This window comes from Trichosurus vulpecula, chromosome 6 (assembly GCF_011100635.1).
Source record: "Trichosurus vulpecula isolate mTriVul1 chromosome 6, mTriVul1.pri, whole genome shotgun sequence".
NCBI classification, from domain to species: domain Eukaryota; kingdom Metazoa; phylum Chordata; class Mammalia; order Diprotodontia; family Phalangeridae; genus Trichosurus; species Trichosurus vulpecula.
In genome coordinates this window covers 111,452,055-111,469,288 of record NC_050578.1, presented here as the reverse complement: position 1 = coordinate 111,469,288, position 17,234 = coordinate 111,452,055, and positions in this window count along the sequence as shown.

Genomic DNA, 17,234 nt, shown 5'->3' with positions numbered 1-17,234 from the left:
AGCATCGCATGATTCTGTAAGAAAAGTATTGGGAGTGCTGGAGCTCAGAATGAACAGAGAAGAGTCAAGGAATGTGGTAAAGAGGAAAACCAAAAGAGGGATACAATTTCTGTTTTGGGTGGTGGAGACAATGTTAATGGGAGATACAATTTCTGTCAGGGTAGTTGAGACAATGTTAATGCATGTTGAAGAAAAGAAGGGGGAAAATGGTTCAACACTTGTTTTGCTTCCGTGTGGGGAGGAAGAATCTCTGGACTGGAAATGGCAGAATTAAAATAGCTGACAGTGAGTTGACACCCAGCATAAGTAGCACCTCGTTGCCCTTAGGGAGTTCCAGTCACCCAAACAAACTGCTTGCCAGGGTTCTGAGTTACAGGATGTGATTTCTAAGCCACAGCAAACGAACTTTATAAGATCATGACAAATAAGAGAAGGGATGCAGGACTAGCTGGAGAAGGGCAAATGCCCAACTTTCAGAAAAGGGTAGAGAGTGGAGTCTGCAAATTAGACACTAATGAATTTAACTTCAATTCTTGGCAAAAATCCTAGAAAACATCATTAAGAGAATGGTTACTAAACATTTGGAAAAGGGACAGTTGATTACAAATAACCATCACGGCTTCCTCAAGTGTAGGTCATGCCACGTCAACTCCATTGACAGATTTAAACTGATAAAGAAAGGGGATGCTACAGATATAGTTTATCTAGATTTTAACAAAGATTTGATAGATTCTCTATAACATTCTTTTTTTATTAATTTATTTATTTTTAGTTTTAGTTTACAACATTCAGTTGCTCAAGTTTTTGAGTTTCAAATTTTCTCCCCCTCCTTCTTCCCCCTCCCCACCCAAGATGGCATGCAATCCAATATAGGCTCTACAGATACCTTCAAACTAAACATATTTTCACAATAATCAAGTTGCAAAGAAGAACTACAACCAATGGAATGAACCATGAGAAAAAGGAAACAAAACAGAAACAAAAACAAACAAGCAAAAAAAGAGAGAGCAAATAGTTTGTTTCAATTTGTAGTCACACTCCATAATTCTTTCTCTGGATGTGAATGCATTTTTCCATCATGAACCTTTTGGAGTTGTCTTAGAACCTTGTATTGCTGAGAAGAGAGCGAACTCTATCAAAGTTAGTTATCAGAGATACCATGTGTCTGTAATCGTGTATAACATTCTCCTGGTTCTGCTCCCCTCACTCAGCATCAGTTCATGTAAGTTTTTCCAGGTTATTATGAAGTACATCTGCTCCTCATTTCTTGTAGCACAATGGTATTCCATTACATTCATATACCACAACTTCTTTAGCCATTCCCCAATTGGTGGGCATCCCCTTGATTTCCAATTCTTTGCCACCACAGAAAGAGCTGCTGTAACTATTTTTGAACATACAGGTCCTTTCCCCACTTGTGTGATTTCTTTGGGACATAGCCCTAGAAGTGATATTTCCGGGTCAAAGGTTATGCACATTTTTATAGACCTTTGGGCAAAGTTCTAAATTGCTCTCCAGAAAGGTTGGGTCACTTCACAACTCCACTAATGATGCATTAGTGTTCCAATTTTCCCACATTCCCTCTAGCATTTATGATTTTCCTGTTTTGTCATGTTAGCCAATCTGACAGGTGAGATGTGGTACTTAAGAGTTGTTCTGATTTGCATTTCTCTAATCAATAGTGATTTAGAGCATTTTCCCATATGACTATAGATATCTTTAATTTCTTCCTCTGAAAACTACCTGTTCATATCCTTTGACCATTTATCAGTTGGGGAATGACTTGTATTCTTATAAATTTGACTCAGTTCTCTGTATATTTTAGGAATGAGGCCTTTATCAGAGACACTGGTTGTAAAAATTCTTTCCCAATTTTCTGCTTCCCTCCTAATCTTGGCTGCATTGGCTTCATTTGTACAAAAACTTTTCAATTTAAAGTAATCAAAATTATCCATTTTGCATTTCATAACGTTCTCTATCTCTACTTTGGTCATAAATTCTTCCCTTCTCCATAAATCTGGCAGGTAAACTATTCCTTGCTCTCCCAAATTGCTTATAGTATCAGCCTTTACATCTAAATTGTGAACCCATTTTGACTTTATTTTGGTATATGGTGTGAGATATTGGTCTATGCCCAGTTTCTGCCATATTATTTTCCATTTTCCCAGCAGTTTTTGTCAAATAGTGAGTTTTTATCCCAGAAGCTAGAGTCTTTGGGTTTATCAAACAGTAGATTACTGTAGTCATTGACTACTGTGTCTTGTGTACGGAACATATTCCACTGATCCACCACTCTGTTTCTTAGCCAGTACCAAGTAGTTTTAATAACTGCTGCTTTATAATACAGTTCAAGATCTGGTATGGCTAGGCCACCTTCCCTGGGATTTCTTTTCATTAATTACCTTGATATTCTGGACCTTTTGTTCTTCCAAATGAATTTGGTTATCATTTTTTTCTAGCTCTATAAAATAATTTTTGGTAATTTAATTGGTATGGCACTAAACAAGTAAATTAATTTAGGTTAAATTGTCATTTTTATTACATTAGCTTGGCCCAACCATGTGCAACTGATGTTTTTCCAATTATTTAGATCTGACTTTATTTGTTTGAAAAGTGTTTTGTAACTGTGTCCATATAGTTCCTGGATTTATTTTGGCTGGTAGACTCCCAAATATTTTATAATGTCTACAGTAATATTAAATGGAATTTCTCTATCTCTTGCTGTTGGGCTTCTCTCTATAACATTCTTGTGAATATGACAGAGGTGTCAAATTCAGTGCCCACTGTGTACAAGCTGCCACAAAACTCTGAAGTGCTGCTGAACTAAATGTAAGTGTAATTGGGAAATGTGTAACAAAATAAATTAAAATATAAGATAACAAAGATAATGTTAATTGGCTTTCTAAGTTAAACCTACAGGGCTCTACAGGGATTTATTCTTATTTGAATTTAACACCACTGGCAATGAGAATATAATTAGGTGTATTCAGATCTGGTTGGAAAGGTATCATGGTGTAGTGAATAGAGGGCCAGCTTCTGAGTCAGGAAAACTTGGGTTCTAGTCCTTTTGACACAGTTTTTGTATTAGAATTCTGAGTCAGAATAACTGCTGCTCTTAGAACACTGAGCATACACCTATGCCTCGGGAAATGAACTGTCAAAGCAGACAACTCAATCTGGTCCCTGAATATTTTTGATCGATCCTTTGGGGCAGCCAGATGGTGCAATAAATAGAGTGCCAGGCCTAGAATCAAGAAGACCAGAGTTCAAATCTGACCTAAGACACTTACTAGCTGTGTGACCCTGGGCAAGTCACTTAACCCTGTTTGCCTCAGTTTCCTCACCTATAAAATGAACTGGGGAAGGAAGTGGCAAACAACTCCAGTATCTTTGCCAAGAAAACTCCAAATAGGGTCACAAAGAGTTGGACATAACTCAACAACAACGAGGTCTTAGAGATCGTCTAATCCAACTCCATCATTTTGCAGATGAAGAAGCTGAGGCATGGAGCAGTGCTATTTTAGTGGCAGAGTTGGCAAGAGCCTAAATCTCTTGACTTCCAGTTCAAGTAGGAGGGAAAGGCAGGTCCAGAGAGTAATACAAACAAAAGTGTGAATTAGCAGAGGAATAAGGGACTTCCGGATGATAGGGTCCAAGAAAGGAAATAAACAACTGTGAGCCACAGTGGAATAAAATATATTTTGCAACCACCATACATAAATAATTCAGTGAGTCTATGAAGAATAGTCATATATAACTGTTAAGTATATTCTACCTTTCCTAGAAACCCAATGTATAAAGCCAGTTAGATTCTGAGGGTCCATTGTGGTAGAGATTTGGGCTCTCTCATGACATCCTGTGGTCTAATCAAAGTAAACTTCTCATTACACTTTTCACTTCCTCCTCTTCACCCCGCTATTCTTTGGTAGACCACAGGGAAGATTGGTTCCTGATGTTTCAGAGAGCTGTGTATGTATGTACTTTCTATTATCTTTGAAGAGCTGTCCTCCATTAACATAGACAATAATATAACTGAAGTTGATACATTTTTATTAAAGTCCGCAAAATGATTTAAATACAGTAACCTTGTTGGAACATCTTAACAACTCTGTAGGGTCTGTTCTACTTTGACTATAGGAACACATTTCATTTGGTATTAGTTAAGTTTAAAATAAAAAAAATTAAAAACCAACCCTGTTTCGCATCATTATCCTAATTGTAGAGATGATGAAACTGAGTTTTATCCCAATCCTTTTTTTTTAATTTTTAAAAATTTTATCATTTTTATTTAATATTTTAGTTTTCAGCATTGATTTCCACAAGATTTTGAATTACAAATTTTCTCCCCATTTTTACCCTCCCCTCACCCCAAGAGGGCATATAATCAGATTGCCTTGTTCCCCAGTCAGCCCTCCCTTCTTTCGCCCCACTCCCCGCCCCCCCATCCCTTTTCCCCTTACTTTGTTGTAGGGCAGGATAGATTTCTATGCCCCATTCCCTATATATCTTGTTTCCCAGCTGTATGCAAAAAGCAACTTTTTTTTTTTAAGCATCTGCTTTTAAAACTTTGAATTCCAAATTCTCTCCCCTCTTCCCTTCCCACCCACCCTCCCTGGGAAGGCAAGCAATTCAACATAGATCACACATGTATCATTATGCAAAACACTTCCACAATGCTCATGTTGTGAAAGGCTAACTATATTTCCTTCCTTTCTATCCTGTCCCCCTTTATTCAGTTTTCTCCCTTGACCATGTCCCTTTTCAAAAGTGTTTGCTTTTGATTACCTCCTCCCCATATCTGCCCTCCCCTCTATCATCCCCCCGCTTTTTTTATTCCCTTCTCTTTACTTTCCTGTGGAGTAAGATACCCAATTGAGTGTGTTTGTTATTCCATCCTCAAGTTGAATCCAATGAGAGTAAGATTCACTCATTCCCCCTCACCTGCCCCCTTTTCCCTTCCAACAGAACCGCTTTTTCTTGCCACTTTTATGTGAGATAATTTACCCCATTCTATCTCTCTCTTTCTCCCTCAATATATTCTTCTCTCACCCCTTAAATTTATTTCATTTTTTTAGATATCATCCCTTCATATTCAACTCATCCTGTGCCCTCTATCTATATTTCCTTCAACTCCCCTAATACTGAGAAAGGTCTCATGAATTACACACATCATCTTTCCATGTAGGAATGTAAACATAACAGTTCAACTTTAGTAAGTCCCTTATGAATTCTCTTTCTTGCTTACCTTTTCATGATTCTCTTGATTCTTGTATTTGAAAGTCAAATTTTCTATTCAGTTCTGGTCTTTTCATTGAGAAAGTTTGAAAGTCCTCTATTTTATTGAAAATCCATATTTTTCCTTGGAGCATGATACTCAGTTTTACTGGGTAAGTGATTCTTGGTTTTAATCCTAGCTCCATTGACCTCCGGAATATCATATTCCCAGCCCTTCTGTCCCTTAATGTAGAAGCTGCTAGATCTTGTATTATCCTGATTATGTTTCCACAATATTTAAATGTTTCTTTCTGGCTGCTTGCAATATTTTCTCCTTGACCTGGAAACTCTGGAATTTGGTGACAATATTCCTAGGAGTTTTCTTTTTGGGAACTTTTTCAAGAAGTGATTGGTGTATTCTTTCAATTTCTATTTTACCCTCTGGTTCTAGAATATCGGGGCAGTTTTCCTTGATAATTTCTTGAAAGATAAGTCTAGGCTCTTTTTTTGATCATGGCTTTCAGGTAGTCTAATCATTTTTAAATTATCTCTCCTGGATCTATTCTCCAGGTCAGTGGTTTTTCCAATGAGATATTTCACATTATCTTCCATTTTTTCATTCCTTTGGTTCTGTTTTATAATATCTTGATTTCTCATCAAGTCACTAGCTTCCACTTGCTCCATTCTAATTTTTAAGGCAGTGTTTTCTTCAGTGGTCTTTTGTACCTCCTTTTCCATTTGGCTAAATCTGCCTTTCAAGGCATTCTTCTCCTTATGGGCTTTTTGGAGCTCTTTTGACATTTGGGTTAGTCTGTTGTTTAAGGTGTTATTTTCTTCTTTATTTTGGGGGGTCTCCTTTAGCAAGTCATTGACTTGTTTTTCATGGTTTTCTTGCATCACTCTCATTTCTCTTCCCAATTTCTCCTCTTACTTGCTTTTCCAAATCCTTTTTGAGCTCTTCCATGACCTGAGGCCAATTCATATTTTTCTTGGAGGCTTTTGATGTAGGTTCTTTTACTTTGTTGGCTTCTTCTGGCTGTATGTTTAGATCTTCTTTGTCACCAAAAAAGGAATCTAGAGTTTGAGTTTGAGTCTGCATTTGAGTCTGAGTTTGTTTTTGCTGCCTGTTCATGTTCCCAGCCAACTACTTGACCCTTCAGCTTTTTGTCAGGATATGACTGCTTGTAGAGTAGAGAGTACTTTGTCCCAAGATTTAGGGTCCAAGCACTGCTGTTTTCAGAGCTACTTCTACTCCACCGTCACCCCAGGCTCTGTCACAGCAGTGCTCCTTCTCCCCAAAGAACTGCCAACCAGGACCACAATACAAAACCAAGCAGGGCACAGCAAGAGAATTTGCCTTTGTGCCCACAAAGTGCTCCTTGCACTCCTGCTCTGATCCACTGCTAGATTCCTCCCACTGTATGAGCCAGGGACTGGGGAAGCAGCCTCAGGAGTTTCCTGCTGCTGCCAATGCCACTGCTGCACCACCTCCTCCACCTGGCAACCGGACTGCTCTGAACTCAATTCCACAGTTTCCCTCTAACCTGTTCTTTGGCATTTGTGGGTGGAGAAGTCTGGTAACTGCCACAGCTCACTGATTCATGGCCCCAAGGCCTGTTCCAGCTGGCTGACTCCAGGTCTGGTCTGTCCTGGCATGGCCCATGCTGGGCTGCACTCTGCTCCCAGCACCATGAGATAGACCCTTCCTGGGGACCATCCAGGCTCTCCTGGGCTGGAGACCTGTTTCCTTGTGCTACTTCGTGGGTTCCACAGCTCTAGAATTTGTTCAGAGCCATTTTTTACAGGTGTTTGGAGGATTTGGGGGAGAGCTTAAGCAAGTCCCTGCTTTCCAGCCACCGTCTTGGCTCCGCCCCTGGGGGGGTGGGGCTCTTAACAGCTGCCCAGAGTCTCTTCAGGTCACACACCACTCTTCTAGTGACAGCCCCTATCCTAATCCTTCTTAATGCTTAGAGCCTTCCCTCTATTAATTATCTTCAACTTATCCTATGTAGATCTTGTTTGTACATAGTTGTTTGCATGTTATCTCTCTCATTAGACTATGGGCTCTTTGAAAGCAAGAATTATCTTTTGTCTTTCTTTGTATCCCCAGAGCTTAGCACAGTGCTTGGCATATACACAATAGGTGCTTAATAAATGATTGTGGACTGACTTGTCCATGGTCCTACAGCTACTAAGTGCCAGCAGCAGGATCCCCAAGTCATTCAGTCCATTGCACCTCAATGCCTTTTCTAAGGTACAATGAGCTCCCTCTCTCTCTGCTTTTGTGGGTGTCAGCAGATTGGGGAGGGGGAAATGGAAATATTTCTTCTAAATATTGTTTAAAAATTGTAAAAACCCTATGTTTATACACGTTTGAAATTAACATACAAACCTTATTCTCCTTGCCACACTCTTCACCCTCATAATTTGAAACTTGCCATTTTATGTTTTTTTTTCCCTTTCAAGACAGATATCTCCTTATAAAAATGTTGGAAGGTATATGTTGTTCTGGGGCCATGCTCCTATAGAGATGAACCTAGTACTGTTTGTAAATTCCACTAAGCAAAAGGGACTTTCTTTTTCATTAAGGAATAAGCTATTTTCTTCAAGACTCCATTCTTAGAAGAGATAAAATTACCTCTATGTGCAGTTCGCATGACAGTTTACTTAGAAAACCCCAGAGATTCAGAAAAGAAATGGTTTCATTCTTTGTATTTATATCTTTAGTGCCTAGCACAGTGCCTGGCACATAGAAGATGCTTAATAAATGCTTTTGGATTGATGATTAATACCTTCTGCAAGCTATCAGGGTACAAAATAAATTCACAAAAAATTATCAACAAGGAAAGAATAATAGAGAGATCCCATTCATAATAACTATGAAATGAATAAGATATCTGAGAATAAACATGATAAGATACACTCAAAACATAAATGCAATTACAAAACACCATAAAAATAAAGGAAGACTTACATAATTGAAATTATATTCATGATATATGATTGGGTCATACCAATATAATAACAAATGATACTAACCAAAATCATTTATAGGTTTAGTGCTATACCAAACTATCAAAGGGCTTATTTTTTTATAACTAGACAAATGACAAGATTGTTTTGGAAGAACAAAATTTATAGAATTTTAAGTAAAATGCTGAAAAAAATCGTGAAAGTAGAGTAGCACTTGCATATTTTGATAGATCCCTAATTTCTTCAGTGTGGATATTCTTTATAGTTCAGCTCACAGCTCATTCATACATCCTCATCCTGTGTTATTTATGGGTTCTTTCATAAACTATCCACAGCAGATCTACCCAATATGTCTTTTGTTCTCATCCACACTTTGGTCATGGAGTCTAGCAGCAACTTGCCCAGAAGGAGGGATCCATTTCTGTAGCTCAAGAATTTGTGGTTTTGAATTAATTTGAGGCAAAATTAAGGGAGCAGAAATAAACTCCAGGCAGACATGTGTATAGAAAGCCAGTCACTTGAGAGATAAAGTAGCTGTGAGGAATGGGACCTATAGAAGCAGAGAAGAGAACCCACTATGAAAAGGAGCAGAGCCTGGGAAGTCAGCAGACCAACCCACCTTGCAGAAAAGCTGCACTGAAGGGGAGCTTTATGAGGACTCTATGAAAAGAGAAAGGACAATCTTATCATGTCAAGAGTTGTGAGTCATCTTTGCCACACTTGTATCCTATGCACATGCCTCACTATCACCATATTCTAAATTTATGCCTTTTTTAAAAAAAAAATTTGGATGCTATATATATTTATGGGAGAATATACCCCAGGTTTGTAGGAAAATCTTTTCTAGCTGCTGCACATAGTAGGTGTTTATTGACTGACAAAATACTCCATCCTAAAGTTACTCCAGTTGCTGGGAACTTCGCCATTAGCACTCCATTGCTACCATCTTGTGTTCCTTCAGCCTCCAGTTTGGTTCAGGAATTCCTCAGCTTCCACCACTGTGTTCACCCAAGACTATCTCTTTTGCCCTATATTTCTTTTATTTTCTGGGACTAGACAGTTTCCTGGTACATACTTCCCTGAAGTTCCATGGGGCTTTGCAGGTTTCCTTTCATGGAATGGGTGTCTGTGTCAGGAGTCTGAAACAGCAAATAGACTAATGGTAGCCTTAATGTGGTATCAGTGGGCTTGTGATTATCCAGGGTAAGGAAGTTTCATGCCTAATCAAGTAGATATCATCACGAGAAGAAGGAAGTCTCAAATGCTATATCGATGGGGATGTTGTTGCTTTGCATAGGGAGGCAACTTCTATTCTCAAACAAAGCCCTCCTCCTTCAATCTTGGTATCTTCGGCCTGGGGAATTTTTCCATCTGTGGATAAGGATCATAATATCATAGGCTTAGAGCTGGAAGGGACCTAGTACAACCCCTCATTTTACAGATAAGGAAATAGGCCTAGAGAGATTAAGTGGTTTGTTCAAAATGCCACTTAACATGGATAGTGCTAGGATTCAAACCCAGGTTATCTGAATCCTAATACTAATACGGGGTACCCAAATTCACGCCACTGTACTAGGTGCACTTTGGGCACTCCCTCGGATGAGTAGTGAGTGTGGACATTATGGGGGTGGGATATTGTTCACTGAATCAGATCTGGTTGCTCTGTCAATTTTTCTTAATTTTTTCTTTGTTCCAAAGGAGGGCTCAATGTTGGCCGTTGGGGGGAGAGACAGGAAAACAGCAATGGTGTGTTGGGAAATGACTGTTAATAAAAAGCATTAACTGAAAAACAAAAACAAACAAAAATAAAGTTGGTGTTCTGTAAATAAGGATTAAACCTGGAAAGGGGTCACAGCTGTCATGCAAGCTCAACATGGTGGGTGAGACCACAGCGATTGGGGCCATTTGCTGAAAAAATATTTGCTTATGGTTTCATTTCAGGACGTCCCCTTGGCTGGCCAGCAGAACAGGCTTGGTGGGCCAGGTGTGCCTGGATGTAGAAAGAGCTGGAGTGCCTCTGGCCAAATCTTTTTATATTCAAATACAAAGAGCAGGAGAGAAAACTAAGTTAACTGTCGGGATTCTGAGGGCAGTGGGGGAGGGGGCTTGGGTCACTTCTAGCCCCTGTCCCTGCCTCCTCCACTTCCCCTCCAGTGATTGTAAAAGCTTGGAGATCGCTGAATGGGACTGGGTTAAAACTCAGTCTAAATTCCTTCAGTTTGATAATTGTGGTTGTTTAGAGCAATCTGTCCTTTGGTACTCGGACATCTTATCTCCTCCATTAGTTTGAAAACTGATTTTTAAAGTCCCTCCCTGCCGGCCAACTTTGCTCCAAGACCATTTCCAGCCCCCCCACCCCACCCCAGACAAAACAACAAAAACAAATCCCTTTGGTTTCTGGCTCAGAAATTTCTGTATGCACCTAGCCAGCAGGTTTGGGACTACAGAGGACAGTCAAGTTTACTGAGACTGCATGTGTCGAAAGCACAGAACAGATCTGTGAAAGCGCAGGGTTTCCCATGCCTGGAGCATTTAAAGTACTCTGGGGTGAAGCGAGTTGACAGATTTTCATGAATCAGTGTCATCTGCTGAGATTTACTTGTTTGTTCTGTTTTGAACATGGCACCAAAGTCCTGGGTTGACCCTGGGTTTGGCTGCAACTGGAAGTTTTTTGGACCTTGAATCAAGTCAAATCAACAAACAACTTATTAAGAGTTTACTATGTGCCAAGCACTGTGCTAGGGACTAGGATTGAAAAGAAAGGCAAAAACATTCTCTGCCCTCAAGGGGCTTGTAATTTAATGGGGGCAACCACATGCAAGTGATTGTATAAACTGAATGAATTTTTATAAGTCTCAGAAACAAGGCACTAACACTGGGGGGTGGGGTCAGGAAAGGCTTTTTTTTCTGGGGCGGGGGAGGCAATCAGGGTTAAGTGACTTGCCCAGGGTCACACAGCCGGTGTCTAAGGCCAAATTTGAACTTGGGTACTCCAGACTCCAGGGCCAGTGTTCTAGGCACTATGGCCCAAACTACTGCCCCTGGGAAAGGCTTTTAGTAGAATACAGGATTTTAACTGATCCTTGAAGGAAGGGGGGGAAGGTGCCAGGAGATGAATGAGGAAATAGTTCCAGGCACGGGGACAGCCCACAAAAATGCATGGAGTAGGGCAGTGGAATGTCATATGCAAATGACAGTAACGAGGCACTGTAAGGAGAAGGGAATGAGGTGCAGAAAGGTAGGAAGGGACCAGATTTTAAAGGGTTTGTAAATTCCAAGGAGGACATGAGTGAAAGATCGATGAGCTAAGTTTGGCATCTAATATTAGGCAAAACAAAGCAGGCACAAAGTAGGGCTTGAAACCTAGCCGGCTCCCTCTCCCCTCCCCCGCCCCTTACATTATCGTAATGGAGGTAGTGCTAAGATCTCCAGATGCAACTCAGAAACAGATCACTTAGAAGAAAAAATCTAGTGGATAGAGTGCTGGATATGGAGTAAAGAAGAACTGAGTTAAAATCCTGACTCAGTTACTAGCTATGTGACCCTGGACAAGTCACTTAACCTCTGTTTCCTCATCTGTAAAATGCGTATAGTAATAGAAGCTACTTCCCAGGGTTGTTCTAAGGAGTAAATGAGATAATAATTGTAACGTGCTTAGTGTTGTACCTGGCACAGTAGGCACTATATAAATATTAGCTATTATTATTATGTGGCCAAGTCACTTAACCTCTCTTGGCCTCAGTTTTCTCATGCATGCACTTACCTCCAAGAGTTATGAGCATAAAATGAGATGACATAGGTACTTTCCAAACCTTAAATGTGATACATAAATGTTAGCTAGTAATTCCCAAACCCTGATCTTTGAAAGCTTTACTTCTACAGCTAGATTTTAGACAATTATATAGGTTGGATCCAGTGACCAGATACTCATCAGGATGACTGGAGAAGGCCCAGCCCTGGCCCTTTCAGGCTAAGGCCTTTTGTACTCACTCATCTCTCATGCAGGATGCTGAAAGAAACAAAAATCACAGGAGGGAGACCGTGTTGGATGAAAAGTCAGGAAGCCTGGTTTCACTGTTACTCTGGGTTTGCCACTGACTCACTGGGAGATGTGGGGCCAGAGAGGACCCTCATATTTAAGTCTGTGTAATCTGTTCTTGCCATGTACCCGTGTATCTACCTTGTGACCGGGAACACCACAGTTTTCCCCACGTTCTGGCGTTTTTGCTCTTGACTTCGAATGGACTTCAAAGAACGAGGGCAACTGAGGAAGGAGTGGCTGCCATGCTGAAGAAACTGAGCCTGCAGGGAGCCCCAGCCAGGTTTGCAATCTATACTGTCTGAGCAGGGATCTGACTAATGGCCAGTAACCACAGCGAACTTCAAGTAAAGTTCACACAACATGGAGTACAGAGGAAAGGAGAGCTGGTCAAGCCACTGACCAGCCGAAATCGAAAGCCAAGTAGGGCAAAGCGTTCCCCAGGCCCAAGCCTGGAGGAGCTAGGGATGAGGAGAAAGATATGGGGCTGGTGAGGAACATTCAACTACTTTGCAAGACTTGCCTTGTCCCCATCCCACCCACCCCCAGACCTGTTCTTACACGAAGAAGGGAGAGAAGGTAGGCTTTCCATTGCCCAGTTTGTCCTTCCCTTCCTGTCTGTCTACCTCCAATTCATAGGAGAAGGGATCAAGGGGGGCAAGGAGCTGATTTTTGCGCCCTGTCTTTGTGTACATCATTCTCTGGTTATTTGTTTCCAGTTTCTGGGCTTTTTAAGCTGTTGTTATAAAAAACTGAGTAGCATAGAGTGAAAGACAAAAAGCCAACAGGCTGAAGGGAACTGGAGACACTTTCCCTTTGCTTAAGCCTTGGGGTGGGAGAAGAACAGAAGGGAGGAGAGGAGGGAAGGAAAAGAGGCAAGTCAAAAAAAAGGCACAAACTCATCATTTCCCTCTTGGCTGCTCACCTGGACTCCATCATTATCTCCAGGAACTCATGTTCATGCAAGATACAAACTCTGACACCTCCTTGGTACTTCCTGACCTTGGGGCTCCTCCCTCCTTCTGCTTAGGGAGGTTGGAGGGTGGACTTGGAGACCTCCTCCTAGATCCTCCTAGATCTCCTGTTTAAGAAAGGCGCCCAGGGCAGATGCCTCCCCATTGCCCACCTGACAGTCAGAGTTGAGCATGCCCCACCAAGTCCCCATACCCTCCCTCTCTTCCCTCCTCCCCACTCCCATCTGTTACCTTTTGTGTCATGACATGACTTGAAGTTGACTTGGATTTGAGTGAGGGAGGGCTGTGCAAGGTCACCAGCCTCACTTTCTCCTCCAGAGCCATCTGGGTCCAGTGACCAGATATTCATCAGGATGCCTGGACATGCCCTGGGATGCAATGGGAGACCCTGGTCCTTTCAGGCTAAGGCCTTTTCATGTACTCACTTAGAGTGAGGTAACGCCTGTTCAGTGAATAGGCCTCTTTAAGAATCTTCTCCCATGAGGTTGTGAGCTCCCTGAGGGCAGGGGCTGTGTCTTTCTTGGCATCCTCACCACCCAGCACAGTGCCTGGCACGTGGTAGGTATAATAAATATCCATTGATCACCTGACAAGGGGAGGACAAATAGGCAGCTTTTAGCCCAAGGGCATCTTAGGGCAGGCATCTCCTACTACACAGCTGCAGAGAGTTACAGCTACCAGCCTGGCTCATACCTTCTCCTAGTGGGTAAATCTGTTTGCCCATCTCTAAAATAGGCGAGCAAGCCATGAAGGGACCCAGAAAGCCTCGAACAAGTCACAAGCTCTCCAATCCTCATTTTCCTCTCAAGGAAGGGGCAGAGTTGTCTAATTCACCTTGTACCATTGTTGGGAAGATACAGTAGGATTATATATGCAAAGAGCTTTGTAAAAGGGTAAAGCACTGTAGCCCATGTGACATCACGATGCAGCAGCAACATAATGTGATGGAAAGTCAGGAGGAGGCAGCTAGGTGGCACAGTGAGTAGAGCACCAGCCCTGGAGTCAGGAGGACCTGAGTTCAAATCCAGCCTCAGACACTGGACACACTTACTAGCTGTGTGACCTTGGGCAAGTCACTTAACCTCAAAATTCCCCTGTTTTCCCCCCTCCAAAAAAAAAAATGAAAGAGTCAGGAAACCCAGGTTCAAATCCAAACTTCAATAACCAGTACCAGTGAGGCCTGGGAAAAGTCACTCACTCTCTTTGAGACTTACTTTCTTCATCTACAAAATGCTCAGGACACTTCTTGTATGGTTCCATCTCTGCCACTTAGTACCTGGAGTAAGCAAGCCATAAGGGACTTGCCTCTCTCTGAGCCTCAGTTTCTTCATTTTACAAATGAAGAAACTCTCTTTGAGGTCCAAGGTCCCTCCCCAGTCTAAATCTATGTCCCCTATTATTCTTCTCTTAGAGAGTTTAGTAAACTTTATTTCAGTTTTACTTAGGTACCTTTTATTTTTCTCAATTAACAAGAATTCGTTTTTCCCCTTCTTGAACAAGAGGTGGGTAGCATACATCATCCATGGTCCTTGGAATCACGGTTGGTCGGTCCCTGCATTGATCTGAGATCGTAAGTCTTTGACATTTTTTGTCTTTCAGGGTGTTGTTGTTTGTTGTTGTATAAACTATCCTGTTTCTGCTCACTTCATTATGTGCCAGCTCCCACAAGTCTTCCCAAGTTTCTCTGAAACCATTCCTTTCATCACTTCTCAGGACGCAACAATATTCCAATCCATTCATATTCCATAATTTGTTTAGTCATTGTTCATTTGGTGGGAAACCTCTTAGGTTTCCATTTCTTTGCCACCAAAGAAAGAGCTGCTCTAAATATCTTTGTACAAAAGCATCCTTTTCTTCCTTCTTTGATCTCCTTGGCATACAGGCCTAGCACTGGTATCCTTGGGTCAAAGGATATGGACAGTTGAGTGACTTTTTGGGTATAGTTTCCAAAATTGCTTTGTGGGGTATTGACCCAGAAGAGGTCTTGGTAAACTTTAAGAGCCATATGAATGTGAGCTTTTATAGGAGAGAGGAGATCAATCACAACTTTTTGTAAGGAACCCTGGAGAAGAAAGAAGCCAGAGGAATTATTTCTATCCAACTCCCTCTTGTTAAAAAAACAAAAACAAAAAATAGTTTCCACCAGGCCATCCCAACTCAGGATCCTTAATTCTGCTCCCCACAGCCAAGGCAAAGAAGGATGAACACATCCTGCCTTGCCTTCTTCCTTTCCTCTGGCCTCTCCCTAGTTCTCAGTTCATCTGTCCAATCTGAGGAAGGAGCAAGGCCCGACCACCCACCCAGTAAGTAAATATCCTGCTTCTGCTGTTGATGCCTCAAGGCCCTGGATCCCTGCCTTAGACAATAGAACCTCCCTACCCACTGTCTTGTGATGATCATTTATACAAGGTAAGGAAGTGTTGAAAAAAATAACCTAAAACTTCAGAGCCAAGAGCTCTGATTTTGATCCCCAAACTGAAAAATAAGGTCTTTCCTCATAAAGTATATCACTTTTATTTTTCCCCTAGGTTTCTTAACCTAAAGTCTGGGTCTGTGGTTAAATTTCAGGGGGTTGATGAACTTGGATGGGAAAAAAATTTTATTTCAATATAGTAAATTTCCTTTCTAATTGTATATATTTCATTTTGTATATTTAAAAACATTATTCTGAGAAGGACTCCATAGGCTTCACCGGACTTTTATCTGAGGGCTCAGACTTTTCCAGCATAATATCATGCCTCCCATCTCTGTTCAGCTCCCCTTTATATACTGTTTTGCCCCATTAGATTGTAAGCTCCTTGAGGGAAAACTCTCTTTCTCTCATTTGTATCCTCAGTGCTTAACACAGTGCCTGGTACATACTGGTGCTTAATAAATGTTTATTGACCATTAGTGACCAGGGCCACAAAGGGATCGATGACACAAGAAAGACTTAAGAGCCCCAGCCCAGACTGTCTGATGGGTCTGATGTTTGTTCACTGGCTACAGAAAGTCACATGGAGAAGGTCATGCCCATGATCTGTTCTCCCTTTTTAAGTTTTATTTAAATGTCTTTGATGTACATACCTCTTTTTGTTTAATTGTCTTGAAAAGCTTCGTGGCTTAAGTGGAAAGAGCTATGATTTCAGGAGTCAGGGGACTGAGCTAGGTGTCGTAAGACCTGCCCTACTTTCCAGACTTGCTACCCTGGTCAAGCCATGTAACTGATGTATGTATGTCCCAAGTTTCCCCATCTGCAAAATGGGAATGTTAGGGGCAGCGAGGTGGTGCAGTGAGTACAGCACAGGCCCTGGAGTCAGGGGGACCTGAGTTCAAATCTGGCCTCAGACATTTGACACTCTTATTGGCTGTGTGACCTTGGGCAAGTTACTTAACCCCAAAAGCCCTGCCTTTCCCCCTCCAAAAAAACAAAACCAAAATGGGAATAGTAATACTTGTATCACATACCTTGCTGAGTCATTATGGGTATATACATATGATATAAGCTGTTAGTCTTCAAAAGTTGCTGAGTCAGCCAAAACCAACTTGGGCTGAGGCTGGCAAAGAAGGGAGGGGATGAAAGTAGATGAAAGGAGTTGAAAAAATGTTTTCTTAAGATTTTTCTAAGTTGCAGAATTTTTCCCTCTAGGCAATAGGATCTAAGGTTTCATAAAGTTGTGAATATTTTCAATGCTGGGAAAACTCAGAAGCATTCACATTTTATTCTTATGAAAATAAAGATGTAAGAGAGTGAGTTGGATTGATTCAGCTTCCCACCACAGAGACAATAATAGTTTCCTCCTTGATTAAAAGAAGGGGCCTTTCCAGCCCCTTCCAGCTCTAAATCAATGACCCCAACATCCTATATGACCTCTAAGTTTCCTTCTAGCTTTGATGCTAGGGAATCCTATCAAATTAAAAAAGCACTGACAAACCTCCAACATGGTGGTAAATTGGAGGCAAAATGGCAGAGATTGTTTCCCAAGGAGCTAACAACTATCTCCTGCAGAGAAAAAACTAAGGACCACATGGTCAGCATCTTTATTTTCAACTTA